The 14,962-nt window shown below is 44.6% G+C and overlaps 2 non-coding genes across 2 annotated transcripts; both read left to right on the forward strand.

Moving 5' to 3' along the window:
- Positions 1-336: 336 nt before the first annotated feature.
- On the forward strand, positions 337-450 carry LOC140282497 (U5 spliceosomal RNA). Its single transcript, XR_011909925.1, has one exon. It is a non-coding gene; the product is annotated as a U5 spliceosomal RNA (small nuclear RNA).
- Positions 451-14,566: 14,116 nt separating this feature from the next.
- On the forward strand, positions 14,567-14,680 carry LOC140282498 (U5 spliceosomal RNA). The gene has a single exon (XR_011909926.1). It is a non-coding gene; the product is annotated as a U5 spliceosomal RNA (small nuclear RNA).
- The last annotated feature ends 282 nt before the right edge of the window (positions 14,681-14,962 follow it).

The raw sequence follows: 14,962 nt of genomic DNA on the forward strand, positions 1-14,962 counted from the left end.
GCTGAGAAAAGAGAGTGAATGCGAAGTAGACTTTAACACGGCTCTGGGAGCGAGCAGAGTGTGGGCTAAGCGGGAGAATTGCTTGAAAGAAACGCGACACCGAATGAGCGGTCAGAACAAAGCCTCAATACGGTGTTCCCGTGGTGTTTTTGTTGCTGCCTTGTCTTTTGCACAGAGTAAAAGACAAGGCAGCCATCGAATAGGGCCCGATTGTTCCTACTTGGTCAGCCGAGGAGCAAGGGGGGGGAGAAAGCGTCTAATTCAAGCAAAGCTCACTATGGGGAAGGTGGCTATGCCAACTAGCCTGATGCCCTGCTCCCGCAGTGACGGATAATCGTACTCTGGTTTCTCTTCATAACGTACAACTCTTTCGCCTTTTATTAAAGACTTCCGTGGAGAGCAGCACTAATGAGTTGTTTCTATTTTTGGCAGGCTTTACCTTTGCGGGTGAAGCCCTTTCTGTCTGTGCAAAAAAAATCTTGTTACTGTGCAGAGTGACTTCTCTGAGTAGAGTCGCCTTACCTGTTGCGACTGTGCCGATGTTTGAAGCTGGAGTGCAAAGGTGTTGCTTGAATGGTGCTTGCTGGAGCGTGCGGGAGTGCAAAGTTATACCATTTAAAAGGGCTGAAGAGTGCTCATTGCAGCGGGTGGGCCATAGTAAAAAGCGGTTGAGAAAAGGTGCGAATGTCAAACCATACATGATCAAAATAGGGAGCGGAGGTGTTTGGCCGCGACAAGGTGTGAATGTCCACCCATAATTAATGAAAAGCGGGCAACGAGTAGGTTCGAATGCCCAACCATACATCATCAAAAGCAGGAGTGGATGTGTTCGGCTACAAGAAGGTTTGAATGTCTGACCATAGTTTGTAAAAAGCGGGTAAGAAAAGGTTCGAATGCCCGAACATACACCATCAAAGGAGGGAGCGGAGGTGTTCCGCTGTAAGAAGGTGTGAATGTCCGACCATAGTTGGTAAAAAGCGGGTAAGAAAAGGTTAAAATACCCGACTGTACACAATCAATAGCGGGAGCGGAGTTATTCGGCTACTAAAAGGTGTGAAAGTCCGACCATGGTTTGTAAAAATCGGGTAAGAAAAGGTTCGAATGCCCGACAATGTATGATCAAAAGAGGGAGCAGAGGTTTTCGGCTGAAAGAAGGTCTGAATGTCCAACCATAATTTGTAAAAACTGGGGAAGAAAAGGCTCGAAAGCCCGACTATACTCCATCAACAGCTGGAGCGGAGGTGTTCAGCTGCAAGAAGGTCTGAATGTCCATCAATAATTGCTAGAAAACATGAAAGAGAATTTTCGAATATCAAACCAAACATGATCATAAGCGGGAGAGGAGGTGTTCAGCTGCAAGAAGGTGTGAATGTCCACCCATAATTACTGAAAAATGGGTAAGAAAAGTTGCGAATGCCCAACCATACATCATCAAAAGCAGGAGTGGATGTGTTCGGCTACAAGAAGGTTTGAATGTCCGACCATAGTTTGTAAAAAGCGGGGAAGAAAAGGCTCGAAAGTCCGACTATACACCATCAAAAGAGGGAGCGGAGGTCTTCCGCTGTAAGGTGTGAACGTCCGACCATAGTTGGTAAAAAGCGGGTAAGAAAAGGTTAAAATACCCGACTGTACACAATCAAAAGACGGAGCGGAGTTGTTCAGCTAAGAGAAGGTGTGAAAGTCCGACCATGGTTTGTAAAAAGCGGGTAAGAAAAGGTTCGTATGCCCGAATATACACCATCAAAAGAGGGAGTGGAGGTGTTCGGCTGCAAGAAGGTGTGAACGTCCGACCAAAGTTTGTAAAAAGCAGTTAAGAAATGGTTCGAATATCTAACCAAACATAATAAAAAGCGGGAGCAGAGCTGTTCGACTGCAAGTACGTGTGAATGTCAGATCATAATTTGCAAAAAGCTGATGAGAAAGGGTGAGAAGTCCCAACTTTACAACATCAAATGCGGTAGTGGAGTTGTTCGGCTGTAAGTAGGTGTGAATCTCCGACCATAATTGCTGAAAAATGTGTTAGAAAAGGTAAGAATGCCGGTCCATACATCATCAAAAGCGGGAGAGGTGGTGTTCGGCTGCAAGTAGGTGTGAATGTCCATTCATAATTACTCACACACGGGTAAGAAAAGGTAGTATTGCCAGGCCATACATGATCAAAACAGGGAGCGGAGGTGGTGCAGCTGCAAGAAGGTGTGAATGTCCGACTAAAGTTTGTAAAAAGCGGGTAAGACAAAGTGCGAATGCCCGACAATGTATGATCAAAAGAGGGAGCGGAGGTGTTCGGCTGCAAGAAGGTCTGAATGTCCAACCATAATTTGTAAAAACCGGGAAGAAAAGAATCGAAAGCCCGACTATACACCATCAAAAGCGGGAGCAGAGGGGTTCAGCTGCAAGAAGGTCTGCATGTCCATCAATAATTGCTTTAAAACATGAAAGAAAATTTTCGAATATCAAACCGCACATGATCACAAGCGGGAGAGGAGGTTTTCGGCTGCAAGAAGGTGTGAATGTCCTCTCGTAATTCCTGAAATATGGGTAAAAAAAGGTGCGAATGCCCAACCATACATTATCAAAACAGGGAGCGGAGATGGTTCAGCTGCAAGGTGTAAATTTCTGACTAAAGTTTTTAAAAAGCGGTTTAAAAACTGATTTGTCCTTCATAGTTATCCATGTCTAAAAATGTTTGAAGCATAAACTTCCTCATATTACCCTGAATGAGAAAGAACCACACTTGTGATTAAGCCATACGTTCCTTTTGAGGAGTTCTGCATGATTTGGGATTTTGCTATTAAATAAATTCCTTCACTCAAACCGAGTGAAAACTGATTTTACCTTCATATTTATGAATGTCTAGATCGACTTCAACAAAGAACAACATTGTATTTTGCAGTAGAAGAAGTTGAAATTGATCTAGACATTGATAAATATGAAGTTGAAAGCAGTTTCCACTTGGTTTGAGTGAAGGAATGAATTTTATAGCAAAATCGGAAATCCTGCACTCCTCAAAAGGAACGTATTGCTCAACCAAAGGGATGCTTCTTTCTCATTCAGGGTAATATGAGGAACTTTATGCTTGATACATTTTTAGACATGGATAATTATGAAGGACAAAGCAATTTTAACTTGGTTTGAGCAAAGCAATTCATTTACAGGAAAATCCGAAATCGTGCAGAACTCATAAAAGCAAGCTTTTTCTCGGATTCCTGATCCTCCAGTGTTGCTCTTTCCTATACTGTAAAATACAACGTTATTCTTTGTTGAAATTGATCTAGACATTGATAAATATGTAGGACAAAGCAGTTTTCACTTGGTTTGAGTGAAGGAATTAATTTTATACATAAAATCCCAAATCATGCAGAACGTATGAAAAGAAGCTTATTCTCGGATTCCTGATCCTTCAGTGTTGCTCTTTCTTCTACTGCAAAATACACTGTTGTTATTTATTGAAGTCGATCTAGACGTTGATAAATATGAAGGACAAAGCAGTTTTCACTTGGTTTGAGTGAAGGAATTAATTTTATACATAAAATCCCAAATCGTGCAGAACTCATGAAAATAAGCTTATTCTCGGATTCCTAAAACTTTTGATCTGCTCTTTCTTTTACTGCAAATTACAACGTTTTTTTTTTCTTTAAATCTATCTAGACATTGATAAATATTAAGGTAATAGCCGTTTTAACATAGTTTGAGTGAAGGAATTCATTTTATAGATAAAATCCCAAATCATGCAGAACTCCTCAAAAGGGGCGTATGGCCTTATCACAAGTGTGGTTCTTTCTCATTCAGGGTAATATGAGGAAGTTTATGCTTGAAATATATGTAGAAATGGGTATATATGAAGGACAAAGCAGTTTTAACTTAGTTTGAGTGAAGGAATTTATTTTATAGCAAAATCCGAAATCGTGCAGAACTCATGAAAGCAAGCTTATTCTCGGATTCCTGATCCTTCAGTGCTGCTCTTTCTTCTACTGCAAAATACAATGTTGTTCTTTGTTTAAGTCGATGTAGACATTCATAAATATGAAGGACAAAGCAGTTTTAATTTGGTTTGAGTGAAGGAATTCATTTTATAGTAAAATCCCAAATCGTGCAGAACTCATGAAAATAAGCTTTTTCTCGGATTCCTAAAACTTTTGATCTGCTCTTTCTTTTACTGCAAATTACAACGTTTTTTTTTTTTAAAATCTATCTAGACATTGATAAATATTAAGGTAATAGCCGTTTTAACATAGTTTGAGTGAAGGAATTCATTTTATAGATAAAATACCAAATCATGCAGAACTCCTCAAAAGGGGCGTATGGCTTAATCACAAGTGTGGTTCTTTCTCATTCAGGGTAATATGAGAAAGTTTATGCTTGAAATATATGTAGAAATTGGTACATATGAAGGACAAAGCAGTTTTAACTTAGTTTGAGTGAAGGAATTTATTTTATAGCAAAATCCGAAATCGTGCAGAACTCATGAAAGCAAGCTTATACTCGGATTCCTGAAACTTTAGATTTGTTCTCACTTTTACTGCAAAGTACAACGTTGTTTTTTGTGGAAATCTATCTAGACATTGATAAATACCAGCCGAACATCTCTGCTGTCGCTTTTGATAATTTATGGTTGGGCATTCTTACCTTTTCTTACCCGCATTTTATGAATTATGATCCGACATTCACACCTACTTGCAGTCGAACGCCTTCTCTCCCGCTTTTGATGATGTATGGTTGGGCATTCGCACCTTTTTTTTACCCATTTTTCAGTAATTATGGATGGACATTCAGCCCTTCTTACAGCTGAAAACCTCCGCTGCCGCTTTTGATGGTTTATAGTCTGGCTTTCGAGCCTTTTCTTCCCCGGTTTTTAAAAATTATGGCTGGACATTCAGACCTTGCAGCCGAAAACCTCCACTCCCTATTTTGATCATACATTGTCGGGCATTCGCACCTTGTTTTACCCGCTTTTTACAAACTTTAGTCAGAAATTCACACCTTGCAGCTGAACCACCTCCGCTCCCTGTTTTAATCATGTATGGTCTGGCAATACTACCTTTTCTTACCCGTTTGTGAGTAATTATGACATTCACACCTACTTGCAGCCGAACACCACCTCTCCCGTTTTTGATTATGTATGGACCGGCATTCTTACCTTTTCTAACACATTTTCCAGCAATTATGGTCGGAGATTCACAACTACTCACAGCCGAACAACTCCGCTACCGCATTTGATGGTGTATAGTCAGGACTTCTCACCCTTTCTCATCAGCTTTTTTCAAATTATGATCTGACATTCACACCTACTTGAAGTCGAACAGCTCTGCTCCCGCTTTTGATTATGTTTGGTTGGATATTCGAAACTTTTCTTAACTGCTTTTTACAAACTTTTGTCGGACGTTCACACCTTCTTGCAGCTGAACACATCCGCTTCCACTTTTGATGGTGTATATTCGGGCATACAAACCTTTTCTTACCCGCTTTTTGCAAACCTTGGTCAGACTTTCACACTTTGTTGCTGAACAACTCCGCTCCCTCTTTTGATTGTGTACAGTCGGGTATTTTCACCTTTTCTTACCCGCTTTTTACCAACTATGGTCCGGCATTCACACCTTCTTGTAGCCGAACACATCCACTCCTGCTTTTGATGATGTATGGTTGGGTATTCGCACCTTTTCTTATCCATTTTTCAGTAATTATGGGTGGACATTCACACCTTCTTGCAGCTGAACACCTCCTCTCCCGCTTATGATCATGTGCGGCTTGACATTCGAAAATTTTCTTTCATGTTTTCTAGCAATTATGGGTGGACATTCAGACTTTCTTGCAGCCGAAAACCTCCGCTCCCTCTTTCTAGCATACATTGTCGGGCATTCGCACCTTTTCGTACCCGCTATTTAAAAGCCATGGTCAGACTTTCACACCTTTTAGTAGCCTAACAACTCCGCTCCCGCTATTGATTGTGTACAGTCGGGTATTGTAACCTTTTCTTACCCGCTTTTTACCAACTATGGTCAGACATTCACACCTTCTTACAGCGGAACACCTCCGCTCCCTCTTTTGATGGTGTATATTCGGGCATTCGAACCTATTCTTACCCCCTTTTTACAAACTATGCTAGGAGATTCACACCTATTCACAGCCGAACAACTCCGCTCCCGCATTTGATGGTGTATAGTCGGGCATTCTCACCCTTTCTCATCAGCTTTTTGCAAATTATGATCTGACATTCACACCTACTTGCAGTCGAACAGCTCTGCTCCCGCTTTTGATTATGTTTGGTTGGATATTTGAACCTTTTCTTAACTGCTTTTTACAAACTTTGGTCGGACATTCACACCTTCTTGTAGCCGAACACGTCCACTCCTGCTTTTGATGATGTATGGTTGGGCATTCGCACCTTTTTTTTACCCATTTTTCAGGAATTATGGGTGGACATTCAAACCTTCTTGCAGCTGAACACCTCCTCTCCCACTAATGATCATTTGCGGTTTGATTTTCGAAAATTTTCTTTCATGTTTTCTAGCAATTATTGATGGACATTTAGACCTTCTTGCAGCTGAACACCTCCGCTCCTGCTTTTGTTCATACATTGTCAGGCATTCGCACCTTGTCTTACCCGCTTTTTACAAACTTTAGTCGAACATTCACACCTTCTTGCAGCCGAACACCACCTCTCCCGCTTTTGATGATGTATGGTCCGGCATTCTTACCTTTTCTAACACATTTTTCAGCAATTATGGTCGGACATTCACACCTTCTTGCAGCCGAACACTTCCGCTCCACCTTTTAGTGTTCTATCACACCTTTTTTTTCACCGCATTTTATTGATTATGGTTGGAAATTCTCAACCACTCTAATCTGAAGACCTCTCCTACCGCTTTTGTTAATATATTTAAAGTTTAGTCGGACATTCACACCTTCTTGCAGTTGAACCACCTCCGCTCCCTGATTTGATCATGTATGGTCTGGCAATACTACCTTTTCTTACCCTTTTGTGAGTAATTATGGCTGGACATTCACACCTACTTGAAGCCGAACACCACCTCTCTCGCTTTTGATGATGTATGGACCGGCATTCTTACCTTTTCTAACACATTTTTCAGCAATTATGGTCGAAGATTCACACCTACTCACAGCCGAACAACTCCGCTCCCGCATTTGATGGTGTATAGTCGGGCAATCTCACCCTTTCTCATCAGCTTTTTGCAAATTATGATCTGACATTCACACCTACTTGCAGTCGAACAGCTCTGCTCCCGCTTTTGATTATGTTTGGTTGGACATTCGAACCTTTTCTTAACTACTTTTTACAAACTTTAGTCGGACATTCACACCTTCTTGTAGCCGAACACATCCACTCCTGCTTTTGATGATGTATGGTTGGGCATTCGCACCTTTTTTTACCCATTTTTCAGGAATTATTGGTGGACATTCAAACCTTCTTGCAGCTGAACCCCTCCTCTCCCACTTATGATCATTTGCGGTTTGATTTTCGAAAATTTTCTTTCATGTTTTCCAGCAATTATTGATGGACATTTAGACCTTCTTGCAGCTGAACACCTCCGCTCCTGCTTTTGATCATACATTGTCAGGCATTCGCACCTTGTCTTACCAACTTTTTACAAACTTTAGTCAAACATTCACACCTTTTTGCAGCCGAACACCACCTCTCCCGCTTTTGATGATGTATGGTCCGGCATTCTTACCTTTTCTAACACATTCTTCAGCAATTATGGTCGGACATTCACACCTTCTTGCAGCCGAACACTTCCGCTCCACCTTTTAGTGTTCTATCACACCTTTTTTTTCACCGCATTTTATAGATTATGGTTGGAAATTCTCAACCACTCTCATCCGAAGACCTCTCCTCCCGCTTTTGTTAATATATTTAAACTTTAGTCGGACATTCACACCTTCTTGAAGCTGAACCACCTCCGCTCCCTCTTTTGATCATGTATGGTCTGGCAATGCTACCTTTTCTTACGCGTTTGTGAGTAATTATGGCTGGACATTCACACCTTTTTGCAGCCGAACACCACCTCTCCCGCTTTTGATGATGTATGGTCCGGGACTCTTACCTTTTCTAACACATTTTTCAGCAATTATGGTCGGACATTCACACCTTCTTGCAGCCGAACACTTCCGCTCCACCTTTTAGTGTTCTATCAAACCATTTTTTTCACCGCATTTTATAGATTATTGTTGGAAATTCTCATACACTCTCATCCGAAGACCTCTCCTCCTGCTTTTGTTAATATATTTGAACTTTAGTTGGACATTCACACCTTCTTGCAGCTGAACCACCTCCGCTCCCTGTTTTGATCATGTATGGTCTGGCAATGCTACCTTTTCTTACCCGTTTGTGAGTAATTATGGCTGGACATTCACACCTACTTCCTACTTGCAGCCGAACACCACCTCTCTCGCTTTTGATGATGTATGGACTGGCATTCTTACCTTTTCTAACACATTTTTCAGCAATTATGGTCGGACATTCACACCTATTCAGAGCCGAACACCTCCGCTCCCGCATTTGATGGTGTATAGTCGGGCATTCTCACCTTTTCTCATCAGCTTTTTGCAAATTATGATCTGACATTAACACCTGCTTTTGATAATGTATGGTTTGTCATTCGCTCCTTTTTTTACCCATTTTTCAGGAATTATGGGAGGACATTCACACCTTCTTGCAGCCGAACACCTCCTCTCCCGCTTATGATCATGTGTGGTTTGATATTCGAAAATTTTCTTTCATGTTTTCTAGCAATTATTGATGGACATTCAGACCTTCTTGCAGCTGAACACCTCCGCTCCCGCTTTTGATGGTGTATAGTCGGGCTTTCCAGCCTTTTCTTCCCCGGTTTTTACAAATTGTGGTTGGACATTCAGACCTTCTTGCAGCTGAAAACCTCCGCTCCCTCTTTTGATCATACATTGTCGGGCATTCACACCTTTTCTTACCCGCTTTTTTACAAACTTGCACCTTCTTACAGCGGAACACCTCCGCTCCCTCTTTTGATGGTGTATGTTCGGGCATTCAAACCTTTTCTTACCCACTTTTTACAAACTATGGTCAGATATTCAAACCTTCTTGTAGCCGAACACATCCACTCCTGCTTTTGATGATGTAAGGTTGGGCATTCAAACCTACTTGTTGCCCGCTTTTTACTATGGTCGGCCATTCACAGCTTCCTCTCCACCATACTTGTATGGTGGGATGTTCGCACCCACTTGCATCCACTTTTGTTGATATTTAGTCGGTCATTCGCACCTTACCCGCTTTTGGCAAATTATGGCCTTCTTGCAGCCAAACACCTCTGATCTCGCTTTTGATGATGTAAGGTTGGGCATTCAGACCTTGCTTCACCTGCTTTTCACCAAATATAGTCGGACATTCACACCTTCTTGCAGCCGAACACTTCCGCTCCACCTTTTAGTGTTCTATGGGGCATTCACACCTTTTTTTTCACCGCATTTTATAGATTATGGTTGGAAATTCTCACCCACTCTCATCCAAAGACCTCTCCTCCTGCTTTTGTTAATATACAGTCAGGCATTCAAACCTTTTCTTACCCGCTTTTTACAAATTATGGTCGGACATTCACACCTACTTGCAGCCGAATATTTCCGCTCCACCTTTTAGTGATGTATGGTTGGCATTTGCACCTTTTCTTACCCTCTTTTTATACTGATTGCTGAAGATTAAGTTGTTCTTTCTCAAACTACAAAATTTTTTTATTGTTGAAACTTGATTTGAAGTGGATAAATATTGAGGACAAACAGTTTTAAGTCAGGCTGATAGAAGGAATTAATTTTTTAGCAAAATCTGTACTTCGTCATATGTCGAGAGATGCTTATTGCTGAAGAAGTTCTTTCTCATTCTACAAAGTACAACGTTGTTTATCGTTGAAACTTGATTAGACATGAATAAATATGAAGGACAAAGCAGTCTTAACTTGGTTTAAGTTAAGGAATTCGTTTTATAGGAGAATCCGAATTCGTGCATAACTCTTAAAATAGAGCTTATTTTCAGATTCCTGAAGAATGAGTCTGGTTCTTTCTCATAATACAAAGTTTGTTGTTTATTGTTGAAACTTCATCAGAAGTGAAGAAATAAATGAATGCCTATCAACAAATGTGGGATCTAAACTCTAGTGCTTCCTCTAAAATAATTTCCATCCATTCATCATCTGCCGCTTATCCGGGGGTCGGGTCGCGGGGGCAGCAGCTTGAGTAGAGAAACCCAGACGTCTCTGTCCCCGGCCACTTCCTCCAGCTCTTCCGGGGGGACCCCGAGGCGTTCCCAGGCCAGCCGAGAGACATAGTCTCTCCAGCGTGTCCTGGGTCTTTCCCGGGGTCTCCTCCCAGTGGGACGTGCCCGGAACACCTCCCCAGGGAGGCGCCCAGGGGGCATCCTAACCAGATGCCCGAGCCACCTCATCTGACTCCTCTCAATGCGGAGGAGCAGCGGTTCTACTCCGAGCCCCTCCCGGATGACTGAGATTCTCACCCTATCTCTAAGGGAGAGCCCAGACACCCTGCGGAGGAAACCCATTTCGGCCGCTTGTATTCGCGATCTTGTTCTTTCGGTCACTACCCACAACTCGTGACCATAGGTGAGGATGGGAACGTAGATTGACCAGTAAGTAGAGAGCTTCGCCTTCTGGCTCAGCTCCCTCTTCACAATGACGGGTCGGTGCAGATTCCGCAACACTGCAGACGCCGCACCGATCCGCCCGTCAATCTCCCGCTCCATTCGTCCCTCACTCGTGAACAAGACCCCGAGATACTTGAACTCCTCCACTTGGGGAAGGATCTCATTCCCGACCCGGAGAGAGCATTCCACCCTTTTCCCGCTGAGAACCATAGTCTCGGATTTGGAGGTGCTGATTCTCATCCCAGCCGCTTCACACTCGGCTGCGAATCGCTCCAGTGAGAGCTGAAGGTCACGGCCTGACGACGCTAACAGAACCACATCATCTGCAAAAAGCAGAGACCCGATTCTGAGGTCGCCAAATCGGACACCCTCAACGCCCTGGCTGCGCCTAGAAATTCTGTCCATAAAAGTTAGGAACAGAATCGGTGACAAAGGGCAGCCCTGACGGAGTCAAACTCTCACCGGAAACGTATCCGACTTACTGCCGGCAATGCGGACCAAACTCTGGCACCGGTCATACAGAGACCGAACGGCCCCTATCAAGGGGTCCGGCACTCCATATTCCCGGAGCACCCCCCACAGGACGCCACGAGGGACACGGTCGAACGCTTTCTCCAAGTCCACAAAACACACGTAGACTGGTTGGGCGAACTCCCATGCACCCTCCAGGATCCTGCCGAGGGTATAGAGCTGGTCCACTATTCCACGGCCAGGACGAAAGCCACACTGCATCTCCTGAATCCGAGGCTCGATTATCCGACGGATCCTCCTCTCCAATACCCCCGAATAGACCTTACCAGGGAGGCTGAGGTGTGTGATACCCCTATAGTTGGAACACACCCTCCGGTCCCCCTTTTTAAAGAGGGGGACCACCACCCCAATCTGCCAGTCCAGAGGCACTGTCCCCGATGTCCACGCGATGCTGCAGAGGCGTGTCAGCCAAGACAGCCCTACAACATCCAGAGCCTTGAGAAACTCAGGACGGACCTCATCCACCCCCGGGGCCTTGCCACCGAGGAGCTTTTTGACCACCTCGGCAACCTCAGCCCCAGAAATGGGAGGCCCCGTCTCCGAGCTCTCCAACTCTGCCTCTTCCGAGCACGTGTTGGTAGGATTGAGGAGTTCCTCGAAGTACTCCCCCCACCGACTCACAACATCCCTAGTTGAGGTCAGCAAAGCCCCGTCCCCACTGTAAACAGTGTTGACTGTGAGCCGCTTCCCCCCCCTGAGACGCCGGATGGTGGACCAGAATCTCTTCGAGGCCGTCCGGAAATCGTTCTCCATGGTCTCACCGAACTCCTCCCAGGCCCGAGTTATTGCCTCAGCAACCGCCGAAGCCGCGGCCCGTCTGGCCTGTCGGTACCTATCAGCTGCTTCCAGGGTCCCACTGGCCAAAAAGGCCCGATAGGACTCCTTCTTCAGCTTGACGGCTTCCCTCACCACTGGTGTCCACCAGCAGGTTCGAGGGTTGCCGCCACGACAGGCACCGACCACCTTACGGCCACAACTCCGATCAGCTGCCTCGGCAATGGAGTCACGGAACATGGCCCATTCGGACTCAATGTCCCCCACCTCCCCCGGGATATGGTTGAAGCTCTGCCGGAGGTGGGAGTTAAAGCTCCTTCTGACGGGGGATTCTGACAAACGCTCCCAGCAGACCCTCACAATACGTTTGGGCCTGCCAGGTCTGATCGGCATCCTCCCCCACCAGCAGAGCCAACTCACCACCAGGTGGTGATCAGTTGACAGCTCCGCCCCTCTCTTCACCCGAGTGTCCAGGACATACGGCCGCAAGTCCGATGATACAACCACAAAGTCGATCATCGAACTGCGGCCAAGGGTGTCCTGGTGCCAAGTGCACATATGGACACCCTTATGTCTGAACATGGTGTTCGTTATGGACAGTCCATGACCAGCACAGAAGTCCAACAACATAACACCACTCTGGTTCAGATCGGGGGGGCCGTTCCTCTCAATCACACCCCTCCCTGTCTCACTGTCATTGCCCATGTGAGCATTGAAGTCCCCCAGCAGAACGAGGGAGTCTCCGGTAGGAGCATTCTCCAGTGCCTCCCCCAGAGACTCCAAAAAGGGTGGGTACTCTGAACTGCTGTTTGGCGCATAGGCACAAACAACAGTCAGGACTCGTCCCCCCACCCGAAGGCGGAGGGAGGCTACCCTCTCGTTCACTGGGGTAAACCCCAATGTACTGGCACACAGCCGGGGGGCAATAAGTATGCCCACACCTGCTCTGCACCTCTCACCACGGGCAACTCCAGAGTGGAAGAGAGTCCAACCCCTCTCAAGAGGACTGGTTCCAGAGCCCAAGCCGTGCGTCGAGGTGAGTCCGACTATATCTAGCCGGAACCGCTCAGCCTCGCGCACCAGCTCCGGCTCCTTCCCCAACAGAGAGGTGACATTCTAAAATAATTTCCTTTCTCAATTCAGAAATTTGTGTGTGTAAGTCACAACACCCGTGACACCAAAACGGCTTTCTTTTCTCTCTTTTCTCTACACTCTACACTGTGAGCACACACACCAAATCAGAAAGGCTTTTTTCTCTCTTTTCTACATTATGGACTGTGGGGACACAAAACCGCTCTCTCTTTTTTTTTTTGATTGTGTGCCAGGGCGTTGTCTCACGTATTAGATTATGCTTAAGATACGAATGGGTTTATCAGTCACATCAGAATCCATACATACTGATCCTCCCGTAATAAAATGGTCGGATCTTATCAAACACACTTTGTTTCTTGTGACAATCAAGTCAGCGAAACAGCGTATACACGTCAAGACCCTGAATCAAGTTTGCCACAAGAACTCATAAGTTTGGCAGTATTGCTCTGCCGTCAGCAATCATATACCCATTTTATTTTCGTGAGACATGTGCAGGCACCTGTTCATCTACTGTTCTATCACTATGAATTAGTTTATCTATTATCAATAAGGATACTTCTACAACTACTATCAAAGTATGTCCGGACTTCTTATGTTGTCAGTTGCTATATATGAATAAGTGGGTAGCTACTGACAAGCATTAAGCATGTCACACAGCCCAAACATATAACATTTCAGGACACACCACACAGTTAACAACCACAGTGAAGCGTGTCAAAGCCCAAACATGTAACATTCAACAGGACACTTACACAACACATTCAAATCAAACAGTCAGACAACATACAAGAACATATACCCCAGCCGGCATTGCTCCCTGCCTATTTTCCTACAGCTCACTATGTGTGTGCACACCTTTATTCACAAACTCTTCAACTTATACTCTTTTACCGAAGCTGCTACAGCTCGATTGGCCGAATACCCTTAGATCCTATTTTGGTGAATTTGACATCTGCCTTACATGTAACAGATTAGCGGTTTAGCAGTTTTAATTTAGTTTGAGTGAAGGAATTCATTTTATAGCAAAATCCGAAATCGTGAAGAACTCATGAAAGTAAGCTTATTCTCGGATTCCTGAAACTTTAGATTTGCTCTTTCTTTTACTGCAAAGTACAACGTTGTTTTTTTTTTGACAGTTTTAACATAGTTTGAGTGAAGGAATTCATTTTATAGATAAAATCCCAAGAGTCTGCTGAGAAAAGAGAGTGAATGCGAAGTAGACTTTAACACGGCTCTGGGAGCGAGCAGAGTGTGGGCTAAGCTGGAGAATTGCTTGAAAGAAACGCGACACGGAATGAGCGGTCAGAACAAAGCCTCAATACGGTGTTCCCGTGGTGTTTTTGTTGCTGCCTTGTCTTTTGCACAGAGTAAAAGACAAGGCAGCCATCGAATAGGGCCCGATTGTTATTACTTGGTCAGCCGAGGAGCAAGGGGGGGGAGAAAGCGTCTCAATCAAGCAAAGCTCACCATGGGGAAGGTGGCTATGCCAACTAGCCTGATGCCCTGCTCCCGCAGTGACGGATAATCGTACTCTGGTTTCTCTTCATAACGTACAACTCTTTCGCCTTTTATTAAAGACTTCCGTGGAGAGCAGCACTAATGAGTTGTTTCTATTTTTGGCAGGCTTTACCTTTGCGGGTGAAGCCCTTTCTGTCTGTGCAAAAAAAATCTTGTTACTGTGCAGAGTGACTTCTCTGAGTAGAGTCGCCTTACCTGTTGCGACTGTGCCGATGTTTGAAGCTGGAGTGCAAAGGTGTTGCTTGAATGGTGCTTGCTGGAGCGTGCGGGAGTGCAAAGTTATACCATTTAAAAGGGCTGAAGAGTGCTCATTGCAGCGGGTGGGCCATAGTAAAAAGCGGTTGAGAAAAGGTGCGAATGTCAAACCATACATGATCAAAATAGGGAGCGGAGGTGTTTGGCCGC

Source organism: Leuresthes tenuis, unplaced genomic scaffold (assembly GCF_036924035.1).
Source record: "Leuresthes tenuis unplaced genomic scaffold, fLeuTen1.0.hap1 SCAF_22, whole genome shotgun sequence".
Classification (NCBI taxonomy): domain Eukaryota; kingdom Metazoa; phylum Chordata; class Actinopteri; order Atheriniformes; family Atherinopsidae; genus Leuresthes; species Leuresthes tenuis.